A 21,157-nucleotide genomic window follows, 5' to 3' on the forward strand; every position below is an offset into this window, starting at 1 on the left:
AAGACGGTGGTGGCTGGCTACTACTTAGAGCTAATGGGATAATTTTAGAAAGAAATCTTGGAATAGTGGATGGAAAAATGACAGTCTAAGAACAGGGGCTGTCTTTCAGAAATCTGGAAATACATTTGTTTTTTCAGATCACTGCTTAGGTCCATGAACTGTGAAAAATAAGACTTATTTGGGGAGAAGGGGGTAAAATATGTCAGTGATTTGTGAGACATCAGAAGTTAATGATCCATTTTATTTCCAAATTGTTCTTAAATTGTGGAACCAGGCATTCGAAATGTAGTCATAGTAAAATAACATCCCATTCTGGCAGATACTGAAATGCATACTTTACATATATAAAAACACTGAGACCCAAGCCCACCAATCTGATTTTCGTAAGTGTGACTGCTGCTTCCCATCTTGATGTGTCTCCTTAGCAAGGTGATGGTTATTTTGCGTCACGTTCTCTGCTCGTTTACACAGGTTTCCACACTTTCAAGAAACTCTGCGTGGGTCTTGTCCACTGAGTGTAATTGGCATGCTGCAAAAAAAGAGATATAGACAGATGACCAATAGGAGGGCGACTTCCTAAATATTCTGTTACTGCATGTAACTTAAGATGAAAGTGTATTTTCATCTTTCATCCAAACATTAATATTTCAATATTTAGGTGTAATCTCTAAATATTAATGTTTTTTCTAAAGCAGAGGTTGCATTGATCATTTTCCCTTAGATTGTGATTACCTTGGAACAGGCATTCTTCTTGATTGTCTGAAAAGTACTTACCACATCATGTGAGCTGCTTCACTATAATAATAATAATTATATTTAATACTTTTCATTAGATTGGTTTCATTTCTTCATGAGATCATCATGTGGTTTCCACCATCATCCACACATACCAGAGAGTACATTGTTTTAAGAGTGGTACCAAATTCCATTAAATTACATGATTAAAATAGTCTTACCACCAGTTGCTGTGGGTTAACTTCAACATTATCAGAGTTTGGTACAACTTTGAGAAGGATTCAACATTTTGCATGCTTTTCTGGATCTCTTGTATCTGCCAGACTGGGTTGGAAGTCTCAAGAACAAAATAAAAAGCTTTTTCATGATATCTCTGTAATTTCTGTTTCTGATCCTTTTTGAACTCTTCAAAAGAAGACATTAGTGCACTATTCTGGCACTATCAATTCTGGTCCTAGGTAAACAATGGAAGTGGAAAAAACACATATATCCAAATATTTCACAATTTGAAGAAAGGTGTGTTTCTAAAAGTGAGAGAAGGTTCAGGTGTGGCGGGGTGGTCTTAATTTTTACAAATGGGCATGCTTGCCTCGAAGGGTAATCCCTTCCCCACAAAAAAGGAAAATCTAACGAAAACCACTTGCCCCCCAGGGTGTTTTGAAGGGGTTTGAAGGGAAGACAGGAGGAACTTTGTATCTTTCAGGTAACAATCTCTTGCAAAACCTAGATTGCAAATTCCAAAATATTTTTTTAAAAAGTTTTGTGCATAGTTTAGCCACACAATTGACACATGCCCTGATATTTCCAGCCATGTACTGCAATCTGTTTTAGCAAGGAGCCATGTTGGGCAGAGGGAGAGAAGATGATGATGCAAAAGAAATGTTGTTGTTAGACTCTGATTAATCAGAGTCTTTCCTCTACACTGTAAGGGTGAATGTCTTGTGCACAGGGGAAATGCTCCCAAGCAATATTCTGTTTCTACCGTATATTGAACATTTCAACTTCCTTCCCCGTGAACATCTGCCCTTGTGCTTTCTGGTTCCTAGCATGTAGGTATCTAACAAAGCCATTTGATGACAATGTGTTTGGTACCTTTAGGAGATGCTTAGCCCCTAAAGCTGGGTGAAATGGTTTTAGACAAATAGTTTCGCAAAAAATGCAGTTTTGGTCAACCCAAAACTAGTGGCGAACTTCACACGAGTATTTTCAGCTATTCACAATAAGGAGGATATGATAGTGCTGGTGTTTACCACCTTCCTGAGCTTTATCCCGCTGGTTAGGGCATTCACCAGGGGTGTGGGAGACTCAGCTTTGAATTTCTACTCTGGCACAGACCCAGAATAGACTTTTTGAATTCCTAGAAAATACCAAAAACATTGTAGTTCTGACGTAAGATTTTTTTTTATTATTCCTGCTATGTTTTGGAGCTGCCACTGACCTGAAAAAATCAGTTATTCTCCCAGTTCTATTTAGCACCTAGCAGGATAAATTTTCACAGCTCCAAATGCTTGCTTTTTTTTTTTTTTTTTTTACTAAGATTCTGACTTTTGAACTATGTGAATTTTCCACTTGAAACCAGCTGATTTGTGCTAATGCCACAAAAGTTTTGAGTTCCCCAAACTGGTTCAATCTATCAGAGTCCAATAAACTTAAACTATCACAGCTGGAGAAGATTAGGAGCTGCCTAAATATAATGAGATGTGTGTATAGACTTCAAATTGTCATGCATTTCTCTGATTAACAACACAGAATTCAATTATTTCAACTGGGGTAAATGAAATGGAAAGTTCCATTCCAGAACTCCTTGCAACGACTAAAAAACTGTCAAGTTTATTCAGTTGTGCATGCTTAACATATGTGCTCCAATTGCCATATGCTAAATGCCTGATAGCAGACACTTTCATTCAAGGACAGACTATAGCGAGTAGGAGGAATGGAAACAGTTGTGTCAGGTGTCTAGCTTAAAAACATTTTCTAGAGGGCATCAACCTTTTAACTAAGCAGCAATATATTGGTCTTGTAATAATAGACAGAAAGAGCAAGACAGACAATAAAGAACAGCTTGAAATAAGGCTTCCAGTGTAGATTTCCAGCATTTTTATTATGGATTATTTTTAATTATGATTCTTTTCCCTTCCAAAATGGTTTATGCCAGGGGTTAGGAATTATCCCTGTTCTATTAATTTAGATGGAATATACGGGTCAAAGGTGTTAACAACCCTGTCACTGCCCAACATTAAACAGTGTTAAACAAGGTCCAGGAGTTGGTATACAGGGACCTTAGGCTGCTTAGTATCATTACAATCATTTAACTTTTCATTAAAGGTCCAGAAAAGAAGAGGAAATAGTTAAAGCATTTGAAAGAGAAAGTATTAATTAAGGCCTTAATTTTAACAACATTTCTTGTTCCTTTTCTCCAGAGAGTGTTTTTGGGAGGCAGAACACCTGGTTTGACAGTTTTGTGGAGGGTAGTAAAGATGATAGTAACTGCATTTTGGGGGGAAAGAAAATTTGAGATGGGCTCCTGCTGTTGCTATAAAAACAGGTACTAGGGATTCAGCCATTAGCTGGTAGAGGTGGTGATGTCATTTGGATCCCTCCCTCTGGCCTATTCTGGTCAGGACATCTCTCAGGATCAGGATGATGAAGGCCAGGGTCACAGTGGGGCTGGCAGCCATGATAGGGAAGCTCACTCTAATAGTCCCCGTTCTTCTTTCTCTCTGTCGGTTCTTTCTTTAGGGACCGAAAAGGGAGCGATGGCTAAAATGGCCCATCCCCTCATTATTTTGTTCAACAACAACAATTTTGGTTCACTAATTTCCATCTCCATATCATCTGGTTTTAACAAGCATAATTTCAACAGTCCTGGGATTAAATCAAAGTGGCCTTTTTTTTAATTTAGACTAATCCAATTTCTCTGTCTGGTTTTCTTGCACCCATTCCCATCAACATCTGTTAGTCTAGGTTATTGGGACATTTTATGAACTTATATTCACTTTTTACAGCTAAACTCACAATTAGGGTAAATGTTGTAGGCCCAGTTATCACAACATACTTGACCTGACTCATCCCTACTTTATTTCTCATCGGTTTTCTGTTAATTTCTGCTAACAGGTACTTTCCAGACTAGTGCTCATGTTCATCACTCTTCAGGCCATTGCCTTTCTATGGATAAGAAGCAGAGAGTCTGCTTTTGGGCCTTGTTATCCTCATTATCCTCATTTCTGTTCCTAAATAGTGAGGCCAAAAAATGTCAGACTTATCTGCCTAATGTTACATGCGAAATCTGTTTCATGTACAGCATGCTCCACCAGAGCTAATGGAAATTTTCTGTGCTCCTCCCTCCAAGTGCCATGCAAGATGCTACATAATCCATTTCTAGTTACCAAAATAAGTGATCTGCTTTTCAGAGATGCTGCATGTTCACAGCTCCCACAGAACCCAGATAACTTCTGTAGATGTTTAAATTTGGAGTGAGAAGCATACATTTAGGTAACTATGTCTGAAAATTTTGGTCCATGACTTTTCTCTCTCAGAAATATTATGAGTCAAAATTTCAATTATAACCTAAGATAAAGAAAAGGAGGACTTGTGGCACCTTAGAGACTAACAAATTTATTTGAGCATAAACTTTTCGTGATGCATCCGATGAAGTGAGCTGTAGCTCACAAAAGCTTATGCTCAAATAAATTTTTTAGTCTCTAAGGTGCCACAAATACTCCTTTTCTCTTTGTGAATTCAGACTAACACGGCTGCTGCTCTGAAACCTAATGTAGGCATTTATTCAGCCTCCATTACCATAGCATCTGAACACCTCACAAAATTGAATGCATTTATCCTGACATCCACCCTATTAGATAGGGGGAAGTGTCTTCTATTTTATAGATGGGAAACTGAGGCACAGAGAGTAAGTGACTTGCTTTAGGTCACATAAAGTCTGTGGCACAGTTTGCAATAGAACCCGAATCTTCTGAGCCCCGCACTGGCTCCCTAACCACTGAATCATCCTTCATTTCACCAGCTGCTGTATAAGCCTCTGTCCTTTCTGTCTACAAGCCCAGTCTTTGTGAATGGGCTCCAATGGGTAATGTCATGCAAATGGACAGGCTGAAAACAGGAGTTTTGCCTCAGCCAGAACAGAGTAAAACTGAAATAAGAACTTGTGGCATTTTACCCACAAGTAGGAAGCCAAGGTCTCCACCCCGAGAAACTTGAAATGGACAACTTGACAAGACATGGGATAAATATTTATATAATGCTGTACGTGGTGTGACTTGTTACCCATTACTGAATTCTCGAAGCACCTCTCTTATCTTAGGCAGATAGAGTTGTGCCCATTCTACAAATGAAGAAACAGGCAGGGAGCGGCTGGGTAGCTTGCCCAAAGCTGGGAATCAAGTCATTAGAACTTGGGTCTTTCCAGAGATCTGTTCACTGGTCAAGTGATACAGCAATATTAGACAACATTCCCAGGCAAATGAGGGTCCTCTCTTCTTTGCAGGGAGTCAGGGTAAGGAAAGAAGAAACTGCTCACTGATGAGGGGGAAAAAATAAATGCCAGGTTGGAGATAAGTGTTCAAAAATAAGCAAGGACAGCTGTGATGCTACACCCAATGGCAACCATGAAAAACAAAGCTGTAAAATAAATACCCACAAGGGGAAAGGTTAGGCGATTGTTGCTTTCTGCAAAAGTGTGACAGTAGCCCACGTAACACTGCTCTTGTCTCACAAAAGAAAAAGAGCTGGTTGCCACTCTACACCGCTGCTTCTTGTGAAATGTCAGCAGCCCTATGAATAGGTGACATGGCTTGGATAAAATAAGAACTGATCTGAATCTTCACCCACTGCGTCTCTAGCTGTTTGTCTATGGAACTCTCTGTCTTTCTGCCTGCACTTATAAGGCTTTAGCCACTGTACAGTGTAGGTGCGATATACAATGTTACAATAAGCACAATAGCCAGACTTCAGTGGTTGAATGTGCCTCTTGCTTCTGGTTGCAGCCGGAAGCGGAAGTTACAACACAGTTACAGGAAAGATTAGTCTGCATATTCCCAGGCTGCACAGACAATGGGAAGGCACTGTGAATTATGGAAGGAGGTACATATTCTGGTGGACCAGGATAACAGAGAGAGTTCAGATAAATTAAGGTGAAGCATCAAAACTGACTAGACACTTCAACCCTTTGGAGACTAATCCCTGATTAGATTCTTAGAATATGGGCCATCTCCTCTTAAGCCTTGCTTGTTGCCTTTTCCTAGGAAGCATGCTTGAGATGTGAATGAAGACTAAGTGTAGCTTAGTCCTGTGCTACCAACCAAACTATAGGAGAACTTTTGCCCTCAGTGAGCCCAAGGTGCTCATCATTTCAGGCGAGTGTCGTTCACCACTTTATTTCTTTTCTCCAATGGAACAAGTGCTTCAATAATTGGTATGCTACTAGCTAAAATATTATGAAGTCAACGTCAATGGAAGTTTAGCCTAAAGAAGAATTGCAGAGTTGGGCCTTAATGACTTGTTCTGCAGTCTTCATCCACCCTGTAAGCCGGTGGTGGGCAACCTGTGGCCCATCAGGGTAATCTGATTGTGGGCCGCGAGACATTTTGCTGACCTTGACCGTCCACAGACGTGGCGCCCCACAGCTCCCAGTGGCTGTGGTTCACCGTTCCCGGCCAATGGGAGCTATGGGAAGCGGTGTAGGTCATCAGCCACCTTGACCTCAAATAAAGCTGAGTTCTGTGCAGAAAGATACTATTGCTCAAAACAAAGAATAGAAAAGGAACTCTTGTCACTTAGAACGACAACTGTCTTATTGCAGCTGTTGAGACACAAGTACCCTGTCCATCAGGGCAGATGTCATTATTCTGATTCCAAATACTATATGATAGTTGAGTTCTTTGGTTGTTAACTGACAGAACAGTATCTTATTCTAAGGCCCCAATTCAGTCAAACATCTAAGCATGTTCATAAATTCATCCCTGTTCAGTACAGCACATAAGTACATGCCTAACTTTAACTGCTTGCTTAAGTCACATTGAAACTTAAGAAGGTGGCTAAAGTTTGACACATGCATAAGTAGGTTGTCTTATTAAAAAGGATCAACTACTGAACCAAGGGCAATATTAATTTCATTAGACTTTTTAAAATAAATCTTTATGGCTATGAAAGTGGCAAGGGCTAATTTCAACTCCAGCTGAACTTTCCTATTGTCTGTACACTGGAATTAATTTTTAGAATAGGATAGGCAGAAGGCAAATCTGCAAATGATCCAAGCTTCTTTACTTTTTTACTGCTTCACACCTGGTGCTAAATCAAAGAAAATAACCATTTGTAAGAATAACCTATCAATGAGCCTCAGTTATCTGAATGGCTCCGCTGTCATCTGTAGAGGTTTCAAGAGCTTTTAGCACTTATCAAAAACCCCTGGATGTGCCCCCTCTCTATTGTATTACTATTCAAATGAAAATATCTTAACATCTGAAATTTTTATAGACCTGTATTGGGATCCTTTTTGTTTTGTGCACCACTTGCACCAGAATCTATTTTTTATGAAGCTGTGGCCATAGTTTCATTTTGTCATACAATGTAAAATAAATCAGTTTTGCCTGGAGCCTTAATTAAGGGCAGGAACGCAGTGTTTGTTCTTTTGTCCATTAAAAAAACGGTATGAGCTGACGAGTAATTTTGTTCACTGAATAAAAAATGGGGAAAATGCAGCATGACATTGTTAGTTTTATCATGGAAAATATTTCTCTTGCTAGTGGTGTTCCGTTAAATTGGCAGCTTCGTCAGGTGCTCCTTAACTGGACTCCACATCAAAGTCAAATTAGAAGGCTGTGTTTTTATAGATTCGCAACCATGATAATCAACAATAACAACATTAATGAAGTCCCTGGGGTCACTTTGTGCAGCTATTACAAATTCTTGGTCTTGAGTGGTGCAGATGCTTCGTTCCTACTGCACATAATTGAGGAAAGATACTCAAAGCTGTCACTTAGTCATGGATCATTCTACTTGAGAAGGCATGAAAGCAGTCATGGTTCCCTGTAAATGAAAGTTAAAGGGGGCTGTGCACCTCCAAGAATATGCAAGGTCAGCTCCTGTGTCTCCAAAATGAGGATCTGTATTGATACCCAGGTGCAGCTGGGAGAAATGTTTCAACTGAAACTTTGGTTTTTCCCCAGCAAAAAATGCAGATTTGGCAAAAACAAAATATTTTGTGAACTCATGTCAGCTTAACCAAATTGTTTCAGTCAGAAGAGAAACCTGAAAAACCTAAATCAGGGATCGACAACCTTTGGCACGCGGACTGCAGGGAAATCTGCTGGCAGGCTGGGACGGTTTGTTTACCTGCAGGGTCCACAGGTTCGGCCGATCACAGCTCTCACTGGCCACGGTTCTCCGTCCCTGGCCAATGGGGGCTGTGGGCAGCGGCACGGGCTGAAGGATGTGCTGGCTGCCACTTCCCACAGCCCCCCTTGGCGTGGAACGACGAACCACGGCCAGTGAGAGTTGCAATTGGCAGAACCTGCGGACGCTGCAGGTAAACAAACCGTCCCATGCCAGCGGATTTCCCTACAGTCTGCATGCTAAAGGCTGCCGATCCCTGACATAAAGATATCGTTTTGACATTTTTGAAACCACACATTTCATTTTTTAATTCGAAACCCTTTTTTATTTTGTAACTTTCTTTAATTTTATTTAAAAAAAATAAAATAAAATTCTGAAGGTCAGAATGAAACATGTCATTTCATTCAACCCAAAACAGTTGTTTTCTTTTTTAGAATTGCCAGGGAACTGGAAAAAAAAAATATTATTCACACAGCTCCATAACCAGGTGTAGCAACCTTCTTCCAAATGCTACCTCAGGCAAATGGGACTCACCTTGCCCTCACCATCCACAAAGATGTGGATTTCAGGAATGGGCTATCCCAGTGCAGGACACGGCCACTGGTGAACCTTCTTCCACTCACTGAAGACATCATTCCAGTGATCCTGTAATAGTCAATTACCAGTACATTTAAGGGCATGATGTTCAGGGGTGCTGAGCATCCACAGCTCCCATGAACTTGAAATGTATCTGCAGATGGTCGGTGTGACAGGTTAATCTCCTGGACAAACCTTACTGAATTCAGTTTAAGTATTTTAAGAGTTCATTGCATTAAAAATTCAGATGTTTATGGACTTTTGAGGGAGAGTATGTGGTTCTATGAGGGAGGGGTGATCACTGCCCTTCAGGAACAGTTGGGGGTAGTTAGGCAAATTCACTCAGGTTGTACCATCCCAAGAGAGGTACCACCAACTGGAGAGGGGCTTGGATATACTGAGTCAAACTGGATTTTCCAGGGACCAGCAAAGGCTTCTTGGTTAAATAGCCTGAGTTAAAACTGAGTCAGGGCCTTCTTTCTGATTCAGCTACTGGGAAGAGCCCTTGGCCTAAGGTGGGCCTCAATTCTTAGGGAAGGTTTGGGAGGTCTTTGGGCCACTGAGGCCCCATATGATTAGGGGCCTTGTTCTGAGTGAAAGCTATGATGAACTTGTAATCACAAAAAAAACACCCTGTGTGGGGTTTGAAGGACCAATCACCAACTGACCCCTTGCTGGAGTGAGGGGGTGATCTCTGGTTATCTTATTAGGATGTGTGTAGATTCTTTTTATTATTTTAATATATTTTCTCTGTAACGGTTTTACCTCAAGAAGGAATGAGCTTGCTTGGAAAGAACCATGTGACAACTTCACTGTGTAATTACGCTGTGTACTGTCTTTGTGGAGAGAAGTGAAGCATCCTGGTTAAGCAGCTTGTCTTTTGCTGAAGAACCACACTGAAGGCAGAGAACTGTAAATACCCTGGTGAGAAGGGAGAGAGGTGGGTCTCGGTCAAGAGAAGTGAAAGCTGAGGAGTCTGGAGCCACGTGTGTGTGCCCGTTCTGAGACACAGAAGACGAATGCAGTTGCAGTTGCCTTGAACTGTGACCGTCGACATCTCTAAAAATCAACCTGGGGGTGCAACAAACTGCCTGAGGCAGTAGTTGTAATGAGCAACAGCAAGCAAATATATGAAAATCCCCAACCAGCTAGCTAATATGCTATCTGACAAAATTCCTTCCCAGCAACAGGCATTGGCAAGGGACATCATTCAGGTCTCCTAGAATCACGCCATGTATTATTAGCAATCTGTTGTTGGTGCTATTTCAGAATTTCCAGTACACCACCTGATAATTTGAGTCAGTACGGTCAGAAAGAATACCACCAATAAACTATTTTAGTGTTAAGTACATCAGCAGTTGCTAATACTGCACTTTACAAGGCTCAATAAGTTTTATTGAGCTAAGCTGTCAGTTTACAGTGTTTTGGTTTTATTTTGCATTTAACCTACATACTTGTGCTTAGAGTATATGAAAAATGTGTTTTATTTTCCACAGAGAGAAATCTTTGCTTGCTGCAGTTGATGGGTGTCACCGATTGTGGTTAGAGGCACGTAAATGTTGTGTTGATAAATACGTTTTGCGAGATTCATTGTTCGACGTGTGACAAAAATGCAGTTTGCTGTATTGTAATTTGATTAAATTTTAACCTTGCAAAAACAAAGCGAATATGCAAGAAAAATGGTATAAAGTAGGTTGTGATTCTGTAACAAAGGGTTTATAATTGTCTAGATTCATGGGTGATATCTTAGCCCCATTTGAAATCAGTGGGAGTTTTGCCGTTGACAAAAATTGCCACTCTTTTCAAGAAAGTGTACCTTTCCCATGCAAATTTTCATTTTGTCAAAAGAAAAAACAAACCAGTTCTACTTTTATGCTTTAAAATAATACATCCAAAGGAAACATTTTTTGAAAAGCATCCATCTAAACACACCTGTGTATACCAAAGGGTATGTCTACACTGCAGTTAGAAACCTCCAGCTGGCCCATGCCAGCTGACTCGAGCTTGCACGGCTTGGGCTAAGGAGCTGTTTAATTGTAGTGTAGATGTTTGGGCTCAGGCTGGAGCCCGGCCTGTAGGACCCTGAGAGGTGGGAGAGTCCCGGAGCTCGGGCTGCAGTCCAAGCCCAAATATCTACACCTCAACTCACCCCTGTGAGCCTGAGCAGTTGCGTGGGCCAGTGACTGGTATTTAATTGCAGTGTTGTCATATCCTCAGAGCATATGTATTCTAAGTCTTGACCCATACTTGAAACTTGAAAGCAGTAGGTCAGACTAGATCATCACAATGATAGTCCCTTCTTGCCTTGGAATCTATGAATCTTGTACTTTTTGCACAAGCAATGAAAACCTTTGAATTCAAAAGGCATCTCAGTTTGTTAACTATATCAGGAACAAAACGAAGCATGCACAATTCTAGTTAACTTTCAGTGGCAATTTTTTCATGTGTCTGAGGGGAGTCTAGAGCCCTAAGACTTTAAACAGTGTCTTGGACTACACAGTGCCATGGCAATGAGAATGAAAATATGGCATGTCACAAACTGCAATGATGAGAGGCAGTATTGGCATGATCTGGCTGAAAAGGAATCATCAAGCTGGATGCTGCTTTAGAGCTTGATCCAAAGCTTATTAAGTCAACAGGAGTCTTATCCACTGGGCTTTGGATGATAGAATTATAGGACTGGAAGGAACCTCGAGAATTCTTCTAGTCCTGTCCGCTGCACTCAAGGCAGGACGAAGTATTATCTAAGCCATCCCTGACAGGTGTTTGTCTAACCAGCTCTTAAAAACCTCCAATGACAGAGATTCCGCAACCTCTCTAGGCAATTTATTCCAGTGCTTAACTACCCTGAAGTTTTTCCTAATGTCCAATTTAAGTCCATTGCTTCTTGTCCTATTCAATTTTTCTTCCTCCTTGTAACAACCTTCTATGTACTTGAAAACTGTCCCCCGTCAATCTTCTCTTCTCCAGATGAAACAAACCCAATTTTTTTCAATCTTCCCTCATAGGTCGTGTTGTCTAGACCTTTAATAATTTTTGTTGCTCTTCTCTGGACTTTTCTCCAATTTGTCCACATCTTTCCTGAAATGTGGCACTCAGAACTGGACACAATACTCCAGTTGAGGCCTAATCACTGTGGAATAGAGTAGAAGAATTACTTCTCATGTCTTGCTTACAACACTCCTGCTAATACATCCCAGAAAGATGTTCACTTTTTTTGCAACAGTGTTACACTGCTGACTCATACTTAGCTTGTGGTCCAGTATGACTCCCAGATCTCTTTCCACAGTACTCCTTCCTAGGCAGTCATTTCCCATTTTGTATGTGTTCAACTGATTGTTCCTTCCTAAGTGGAGTACTTTGCATTTGTCCTTATTGAATTTCATCCTATTTACTTCAGATCATTTCTCCAGTTTGTCCAGATCATTCTGTATTTTAATTCTATCCTCCAAAGCACTTGCAACCCCTCCCAGCTTGGTATTGTCCGCAAACTTTATAAGGGTACTCTCTATGCCATTTTCTAAATCATTGATGAAGATGTTGAACAGAACCAGACCCAGAACTGATCCCTGCCAGACTCCACTTGATATGCCCTTCTGGCTTGACTGTGAACCACTGATATCTCCTTTCTGGGAAAAGTTTTCCAACCAGTTATGCACTTACCTTATAGTAGCTCCATCTAGGTTGTATTTCCCTAGTCTGTTTATGAGGTCATTAGAGACAGTAACAAATGCCTTACTAAAGTCAAGATGTACTACATTTACCGCTTCCCCCCATCCACAGGGCTTGTTACCCTGTCAAAAAGCATCATGCCCTTTATTACTACCATATAACACAGCTCAGTCACTCCTGTGTATTAATTCTGCTGCTATAGATGTGTCCCAATTCTGATGCTTTTATTATTTCCAATACTCCTGAAGGGGCGTAGGCAGGAATATTACTAGTTAAAAATGTTTTGGATCCATTTGTGCTGTACATGACAAGCTTAAAAACAAGTCACCAAAATTTCTCTTCCAGCCATCACTGGAGTGCGAGTTGGACTAGGCCGTGTTCCTGCCAAACTCAAAGCTACAGGGCCTTACTGTTTTGGCTAAGAGTACAAACAATTTCCATTGTGCTGTTCAGGGGGGAAAGTATATACAAAGCTGTTGAATCTTGCAGTTTTATGTGTTTTCATTTGGCAGATGGAAACCATAAGCATTGAACAAATCTGTTTATCTAACAGGTCAAATTTCTGATGTATTTTAGCAAGTGAAAGTCATCATTAGTGTGTCCATTCCTTTAAAAGTGTGAACCAGTTCATGCGGAACAGAAAGCGAACGGTGGTGGAATACAGCCTGCCAAAGGCAGGATCGCTTTATAATCTATCCATTTCTTCCAATGTCTTTGAAAAGCATCATTACAACTGTATACATCTTCCTAATTTATCTCTGGCCATCACCCCCGAGTTTATCTGATAAAAGCTCTTTTGTTTCATTCTTATTAATCTTAGCTCCTCATCTATTCCGGCTTCTGACGCTGCTGCCGTCACAGTGGTATTTGAATGCACCATAACACTCGTGATTCAATATAGAGCACAGGAGTGGGACTCGGGTTATGTTAGAGTGACCAAAGAGCAAGTGTAAAAAAATCGGGACGGGGGTAGGGGGTAATAGGTGTCTATATAAGAAAAAGCTCCCAAAATCTGGACTGTCCCTATAAAATTGGGACATCTGGTCACTCTAGGTTATGTCTATGCTGCGAGCTAGGAGCATTGTTCTTCTGCTGGTGTGCACATGCTCGCCGTTGTGCTCCTCAAGCTAGCAGGAGTATAAATAGCAGTGTAATCGCAGTAGCATGGCAGCAGATGCATGGCTGAGCTGTGCCAAGTACAACCTCACCTGAATCCATTGGGTGTGCATTCAGCTTGGTTTAGCTATGCCTCCACTGCCCTGCTATTGGTACTCTCGCTAGCATGATGAGCGCAAATGTGAGTGAGTGTGTACAGTAGCAGGGGAATCACACCCCTAGCTTGTTGTGTAGACATAGCTTCAGAAGACTCGGGTTCTACTCCTGGTTCTGTCATTGGCCTGCTGGGTGATCTTGGGCAAGTCACTTTACCCCATCTGTGCCTCAGTTTCCCCACCTTTAAAACTGGGATAATTATATTTACCTACCTCCTTTCCAAAGCACTTTCCCATATACAAATGGAAGCCCTATATATGAGGTAGGCATTATTTATTATTTCTCTGTAGTGCCTAGAAGCCGCAACTGAGATTGGGACCCCTCACTGCTAGGCACTATACATTCATACGCGTAGCAAGACAAAGTCCCTGTGCTGAAGAGCTTCCTATCTATGTGGACAAGGTAGACAAAGGGAAGGATGATCCATGTTTATTTTATGGATCAGAAACTGAGGCACAAAGAGATTGAGTGACTTCTCCAAGATCACACAGGAAATCTGTGGCAGAGACAGCAATTCAATTTAGATCTCTTTGATCCCCAGTCCAGCACTTGAACCTGAAAACCATTAAGAAGCCATTTGTAGATTTCAAAAAATAACACACAGCATTTTCCATCCATATGTATTCAAGTTTTTTTCAGTGAGTCTGATTCAGCTCTCTTCACATTCCTTTGGATTTGTTTCCTGGGTATAGTTTATAGAGCAAGTTTTACGAGAACAAATGCTTGCGCATTACAAAGTGAGTTCCAATATTGGCACCAAACCATGCTCGCGATCATTCAGTCCATTTTCTCAGTCAGCTCTAACTGCAATGCTGGAAGGTGTAAATGTCTGCCATCACCAGGTCCATCGATCTATATACATTAAAGATGGTAAGATGTCAGATGTCAGAGGCTGTGTGTGTCCCCCCCCTTTCCTCCTTCTAATTTTCCAATTTTCACCAGAATCAACAAGGTACTTCTTTGCTGAGAACATTTCTTGAAATTATGGAATTGGACTGCAGTGTTCAATTGTTATCCCATTACAAATAGAGAAATGACATCAAGTGGAGTGTAGGGCTTTGCAAGCTCAGCCAATGAAACTCAGATTTAGTGCAAAACCTGTCAAAAATGCCTAATTGACTCTGGAGCCTCTGGCCCAGATTTGTAAAGGTATTTAGGTGTTGCTCTGCTCAGCATTGCAGCACTTAACTGATTTAGGAGCCTAAGTCTTATTTCCAAAAGTTACTTGGATACTTAGGAGCCCAAATGCCATTTACTTTCAATGAGATTTAGGTTCCTAAGCGCCTAGAGACAAGATTTTCAAATATATTTTGGCATCTACATGTGTAGCTAGGAAACTACTGGGATTTTCAAAAGCATTTAAGCTGCATAGATGCTGTTGAAATCTTTATCCTTTGAATATTCATCATCAGTACCTAAGGTAAACATATGTTATATTCCTCAGATAATGTATACTTTTGAGACAATCATAAGCTGGTTACAGATGAAATACAAACAGAAAAGTAAAGAAATTCTGTAGCTTGCTGCAGGTCCATTAAGTTCCCGGAACGATCAAATCTCTTTCAAATAACAAAACAGATCCTGATCATAGGTTTGGGTGTAAATTCAGACTTGTGCACAGGTGTAAATGATTATAAGATTCAAGGCAGTGAAGTATCAGGCCCAAGGTAAGTTTCAAAAATGTCCCTGACTGTGTCAGTACTGTGGGTTCAGAATTCCTCCAGACATTCCCTTTATAACTCTTCCTTAGTACCGAGTTAAGAATCCCAGTAATGCACTTGCTCTCTAGTTTTATGGTGACTTGCAAATGTCAAATGTCTCTTCCTACTGGAACTATAAACATACACTGACTTGCCGCCCCAGCCCATTAAAATTGATCATTTAATTCATCCCCAAAGCTGTTGTCCATTAGCAGTTTCTTAAGCTACAGGGTGTTTTGCAACACTCCAGTCTAAATAATGAAAGGGGAAAATAACAACATAATTATGTGCTGACATTCTGAGTTATTTTATAATCCACTTTTATCTCTGACACTCCTTCCCCTCCCCAGCTATGCTATTCCTGTCTCTGCTCTCTCGCATCAGATCCTGTCCACACCCTGCAATCCCAGCAATATTCACCCATCTGATTTAGAATAGAATGGATCATCCTTATAATAGAGAACATGCTGCCCCTCAGATCACAGGTGAAGAGAATCGAACGTGCAGCAGCCGTTCCCTGGCTGTTCTCACTCACACACTGCCAGGATTTGCTCCCAGAATTAATTCCCTCCTCCCACCCCGCTCCACCCACATTCCGCCTTTATATTTATTAGGGGCATTCATTTAAAACAGCAACAGAAGACGGCAGTGTGTTAAACCAGTGGTTTGTAAACCATGAGGTACGTTCAATGAGGCCCCTGGAAGAATCCAAGGCAGGGATTTAAGCCAGGAGTTCGGAATCTAGAAGTATGAGCTTTGACTGTCTGTGCTGAACAAGTAGCTTCATCAGTGCAGCAACAGCAGCGGACTCAAAAACTTCTGTATGGGGTCTAGCTGAAGGTGTGGGACAAAGAACCCGCTATGTTGGCATGGGTTACACAGTCCTCCTTGCTGGGAAAGCTCGTCCAGAGCTTTGGACATCCACAGCAGTTCGAGTCCCCTCTACCACCCCTCCGGAGGTGTCGTTCCCTATCAGTTGTGTTACACATGGGCTACCAGTGAGACAATGAGGCATTTTCTGGGATCCACAGATTGTTGCCTTGGGATTTGGGAGGAAAAGTGGGCCCATGAAATAATCTCTTTTAAGAAATGGTTTGCAGAGCAGGAAAGCTGGAGGATCCCTGGTCCAAGAGAATGCAGTAGTAATGCTGTTGTAGATTGTACTGCTTGGCACTGCAGGATTTTTTTTCCCCGTAGGTGTGGTTGGTAGAACTGTGAGACATTCCATGGTTTCTCTCTTGCAATGGCTCTGTATTAATATTTTCTTTGTTTCTTTGTGGATTTGTATCACTGGGTTTCTCTTTGTTTTGGGGTTCCAATGAACCTACAAAACTAAATCACAACCCAACTGGAACCATTACGTTTTGCCTGGCTTCACAACACCACCATGTGAAACTGCAAACATGAAATTGCAACACTGTATGATAAACTGACCCAGGTTAGCTTTAGAAACCTTAACTGATTTCCAGTGCACCTGATTTGCATTTGAAATTTGCAACAAACCCAAAGCCAGTCTGATAGCTTCAGATAGTTTGGACCAGAAAGCATCCAAAATGTGAGGTCTGCGGTACTTATTTACTTGTAAATCTACCAATCAGCTGCTCATGCCAGCACTCATTGAAGTCATAGGCATTTTCCCGTGCTCTTCAGTTGGAATGAGAGCGTGCCCCAAACCAGAAATTAATAGTATGCACTACAAATAATGTAAAGCAATTTCACAAAGTTTCTCTTTCCCTATAGATACTGTTTTAATCCTTACTCAAAGGAGTTTGGTATTTATTGGCATGTATAGCGACTGTCAAAAATGTCAGTGAATTGGCAAATACCACTGACATAAGGAATGGAAAAATAATCTTCCACTGCCTCAGAGTTTCCATTAAGGCACTGACATAAGCAAACATTTTTTTTTTGATTCCCTAACACCATTGGTTGGATGGAAAACAAGAGATGAGGATAATAAACTGATGGAGATTTTAATCCATGGGCCAAATCAGTTATCATTCTCATTTAAAGGTCATTAAAGGTGCAGATCAGCTGCTTTTGTTAGTTAAAGTTAAAGGTTGTTGTCTTGTTAAGCTATGGAAGATTCAGAGTTTGAACTCAGTCTCATACAAGCATCTTTCTGAAGTCTTGCACGTCTTTTAATGGTTATGCATATCAGGCCAAAAGCAAGACGACTTTAACAAGAGTACTTAGAAAAAATATAAATAGAACTCTGATTAATTCATTCCAGAAATTAGATTTTAAAATAATTAAGCAAATCAGGGAAACAAGGAATTATTTATGTACTATTGTCAAGGTTCCTCCCCCACTCTGAACTCTAGGGTACAGATGTGGGGACCTGCATGAAAAACCTCCTAAGCTTATCTTTACCAGCTTAGGTCAAAACTTCCCCAAGGTACAAAATATTACACCTTGGACAGGCCGCTACCACCACCAAACTAATACTGGTTACTGGGGAAGAGCTGTTTGGACGCGTCCTTCCCCCCAAAATACTTCCCAAAACCTTGCACCCCACTTCCTGGACAAGGTTTGGTAAAAAGCCTCACCAATTTGTCTAGGTGACTACAGACCCAGACCCTTGGATCTTAAGAACAATGAACAATCCTCCCAACACTTGCACCCCCCCTTTCCTGGGAAATGTTGGATAAAAAGCCTCACCAATTTGCATAGGTGACCACAAACCCAAACCCTTGGATCTGAGAACAATGAAAAAGCATTCAGTGTTTTACAAGAAGACTTTTAATAAAAAATAGAAGTAAATAGAAATAAAGAAATCCCCCCTGTAAAATCAGGATGGTATATATCTTACAGGGTAATTAGATTCAAAAACATAGAGAACCCCTCTAGGCAAAACCTTAAGTTACAAAAAAGATACACAGACAGAAATAGTTATTCTATTCAGCACAATTCTTTTCTCAGCCATTTAAAGAAATCATAATCTAACACATACCTAGCTAGATTACTTACTAAAAGTTCTAAGACTCCATTCCTGTTCTGTCCCCGGCCAAGACGACTACAGACAGACACACAAACCCTTTGTTTCTCTCCCTCCTCCCAGCTTTTGAAAGTATCTTGTCTCCTCATTGGTCATTTTGGTCAGGTGCCAGCGAGGTTACCTTTAGCTTCTTAACCCTTTACAGGTGAGAGGAGCTTTCCCCTGGCCAGGAGGGATTTCAAAGGGGTTTACCCTTCCCTTTATATTTATGACACGCCCCCCAAATCTCAGCTAGGGTGAAACACTGGCTGGGATTTCTTCCTGGAGCTCTAGGAAAACAGAGTTAATAAGACACATGCATCTCTAAATATACTACCAAGTACATAAAGACTAACAATATTTTCCACATCTCAAGGACGATTTTAACCAGTTGATTCTGGGAAACTTTCACGGGAGAGTGCATCAGCCACTTTGTTAGAAGCTCCTGAGATGTGTTGGATGTCGAAATCAAAATCTTGGAGAGCTAAACTCCACCGAAGAAGTTTTCTGTTAGTTTCTTTGACGGTGTGAAGCCACTTTAGTGCAGCATGGTCGGTTTGCAGGTGGAAACGCCGTCCCCAAACATATGGGCGTAGCTTTTCCAGAGCGTAGACAATGGCATAACATTCTTTTTCAGTGACTGACCAGTTGCTTTCCCTCTCAGACAGTTTTTTGCTGAGAAACACTACAGGGTGGAATTCTTGATCAGGTCCTTTCTGCATTAAAACTGCTCCCACACCACGCTCGGATGCATCTGTGGTTACTAGGAACGGTTTGTCAAAGTCTGGGGCCCTTAGTACAGGGTCAGACATGAGTGTCGCTTTAAGCTTGTTAAAGGCCTTCTGACACTTTCCGGTCCACTGAACAGCATTTGGCTGTTTCTTTTTGGTTAGGTCTGTCAGTGGGGCAGCGATTTGGCTGTAGTGCGGTACAAATCGTCTGTAATAACCGGCCAAGCCTAAGAAGGATTGAACCTGTTTCTTTGACTTTGGGACAGGCCACTTTTGGATAGCATCCACTTTGGCCTGTAGGGGGCTGATAGTTCCTTGACCCACCTGGTGTCCAAGGTAAGTCACTCTGTTTAGGCCTATTTGACACTTCTTAGCCTTAACAGTTAGTCCTGCCTCCCTTATGCGCTCAAGGACTTTTTGTAGATGTTCCAGGTGGTCTGCCCAGGAATCCGAAAATATGGCCACATCGTCAAGGTAGGCGACTGCATATTCTCCTAATCCCGCTAGGAGACCATCTACAAGTCTTTGGAAAGTGGCGGGTGCATTTCGCAGCCCGAAAGGGAGTACATTAAATTCATACAGCCCGAGATGTGTGATGAAGGCTGACCTTTCCTTGGCAGATTCATCTAGCGGTACCTGCCAGTACCCCTTGGTTAAGTCCAAGGTAGAGATGAACTGGGCCCTTCCCAGTTTCTCTAATAGTTCATCTGTGCGTGGCATGGGATAGTTGTCTGGGCGAGTTACAGCATTTAGCTTACGGTAGTCCATGCAAAAACGTATTTCCCCATCTGGTTTGGGAACTAGAACCACTGGAGATGCCCATGCACTTTCAGAGGGGCGGATTACCCCCATCTGTAACATATCCTGGATCTCCCGTTCTATAGCAGTTTTAGCTTGAGGAGACACCCGGTAAGGTTGGACCCTAATTGGGTGAGCATTACCTGTGTCAATGGAGTGGTATGCCCGTTCAGTCAGTCCTGGGGTGGCTGAGAACGTTGGCGCGTAGCTAGTGCACAGCTCCTGGATCTGCTGTCGCTGCATACGCCCAAGGGTCATGGAGAGGTTCACCTCTTCCACACCACCAGCACATTTCCCTTCGTAGTAGACACCTTCAGGCCACTCAGCGTCGTCTCCTCCCTGGGCTGTAAACTGACAAACCTTTAATTCTCTGGAATAAAAGGGCTTTAGAGAATTAATATGATACACCTTAGGCTTTCGGTTGGAGGTGGGGAATGCTATGAGATAATTAACAGCTCCCAGGCGCTCCTGGACCACGAATGGCCCTTCCCACGATGCTTCCATTTTATGGGCCTGGAGCGCCTTTAAGACCATGACCTGGTCTCCTACTTTGAAGGAACGCTCTCTGGCATGTTTATCATACCAGGCTTTTTGCTCTTTTTGAGCATCCTGTAAGTTTTCTCTAGCAAGGGCTAAAGAGGTTCGGAGGGTGTTTTGTAGGTTGGTTACAAAGTCCAGAATGTTAGTTCCTGGAGAAGGTGTAAATCCCTCCCATTGCTGCTTCACCAACTGCAATGGCCCCTTAACCTCACGGCCATATACAAGTTCAAATGGGGAAAACCCTAAACTGGGATGTGGTACAGCTCTGTAGGCAAAGAGCAACTGCTGCAATACTAGGTCCCAATCATTGGAGTGCTCATTTACGAATTTACGTATCATGGCCCCCAAAGTTCCATTAAACTTCTCCACCATGCCATTTGTTTGATGATGGTAAGGAGTGGCAACCAAGTGATTTACCCCATGAGCTTCCCAAAGGTTTTTCATAGTTCCTGCCAGGAAATTAGTCCCTGCATCTGTGAGGATGTCGGAGGGCCAACCTACCCTGGCAAAAATGTCTGCTAGTGCCTGGCACACACTTTTAGCCCTGGTGTTGCTTAGAGCTACTGCTTCCGGCCATCGGGTGGCAAAATCCATGAAAGTCAGTATGTACTGCTTTCCTCTGGGTGTCTTTTTCGGAAAAGGACCCAGAATATCCACAGCTACTCGCTGAAATGGAACTTCAATGATGGGGAGTGGCTGGAGAGGAGCTTTGACCTGGTCTTGGGGTTTTCCCACTCTTTGGCACACGTCACAAGACTGGACATAGGTAGAAACATCCTTGCCCATTCCCTCCCAGTGGAATGACCCCC

At 41.8% G+C, this 21,157-nt stretch overlaps 1 long non-coding RNA gene across 1 annotated transcript; it reads right to left on the reverse strand.

Annotated features, from left to right (window-relative positions):
* Positions 1-227: 227 nt before the first annotated feature.
* On the reverse strand, positions 228-9,553 carry LOC311531300. Its single transcript, XR_014714187.1, has 3 exons — positions 9,424-9,553; positions 8,617-8,727; positions 228-529 (listed from the first exon to the last, which is right to left on the reverse strand). It is a non-coding gene; the product is annotated as an uncharacterized lncRNA (long non-coding RNA).
* Between the last annotated feature and the right edge of the window lie 11,604 nt (positions 9,554-21,157).

This window comes from Lepidochelys olivacea (assembly GCF_965140295.1).
Source record: "Lepidochelys olivacea isolate rLepOli2 genome assembly, chromosome: 14".
Lineage (NCBI taxonomy): Eukaryota > Metazoa > Chordata > Testudines > Cheloniidae > Lepidochelys > Lepidochelys olivacea.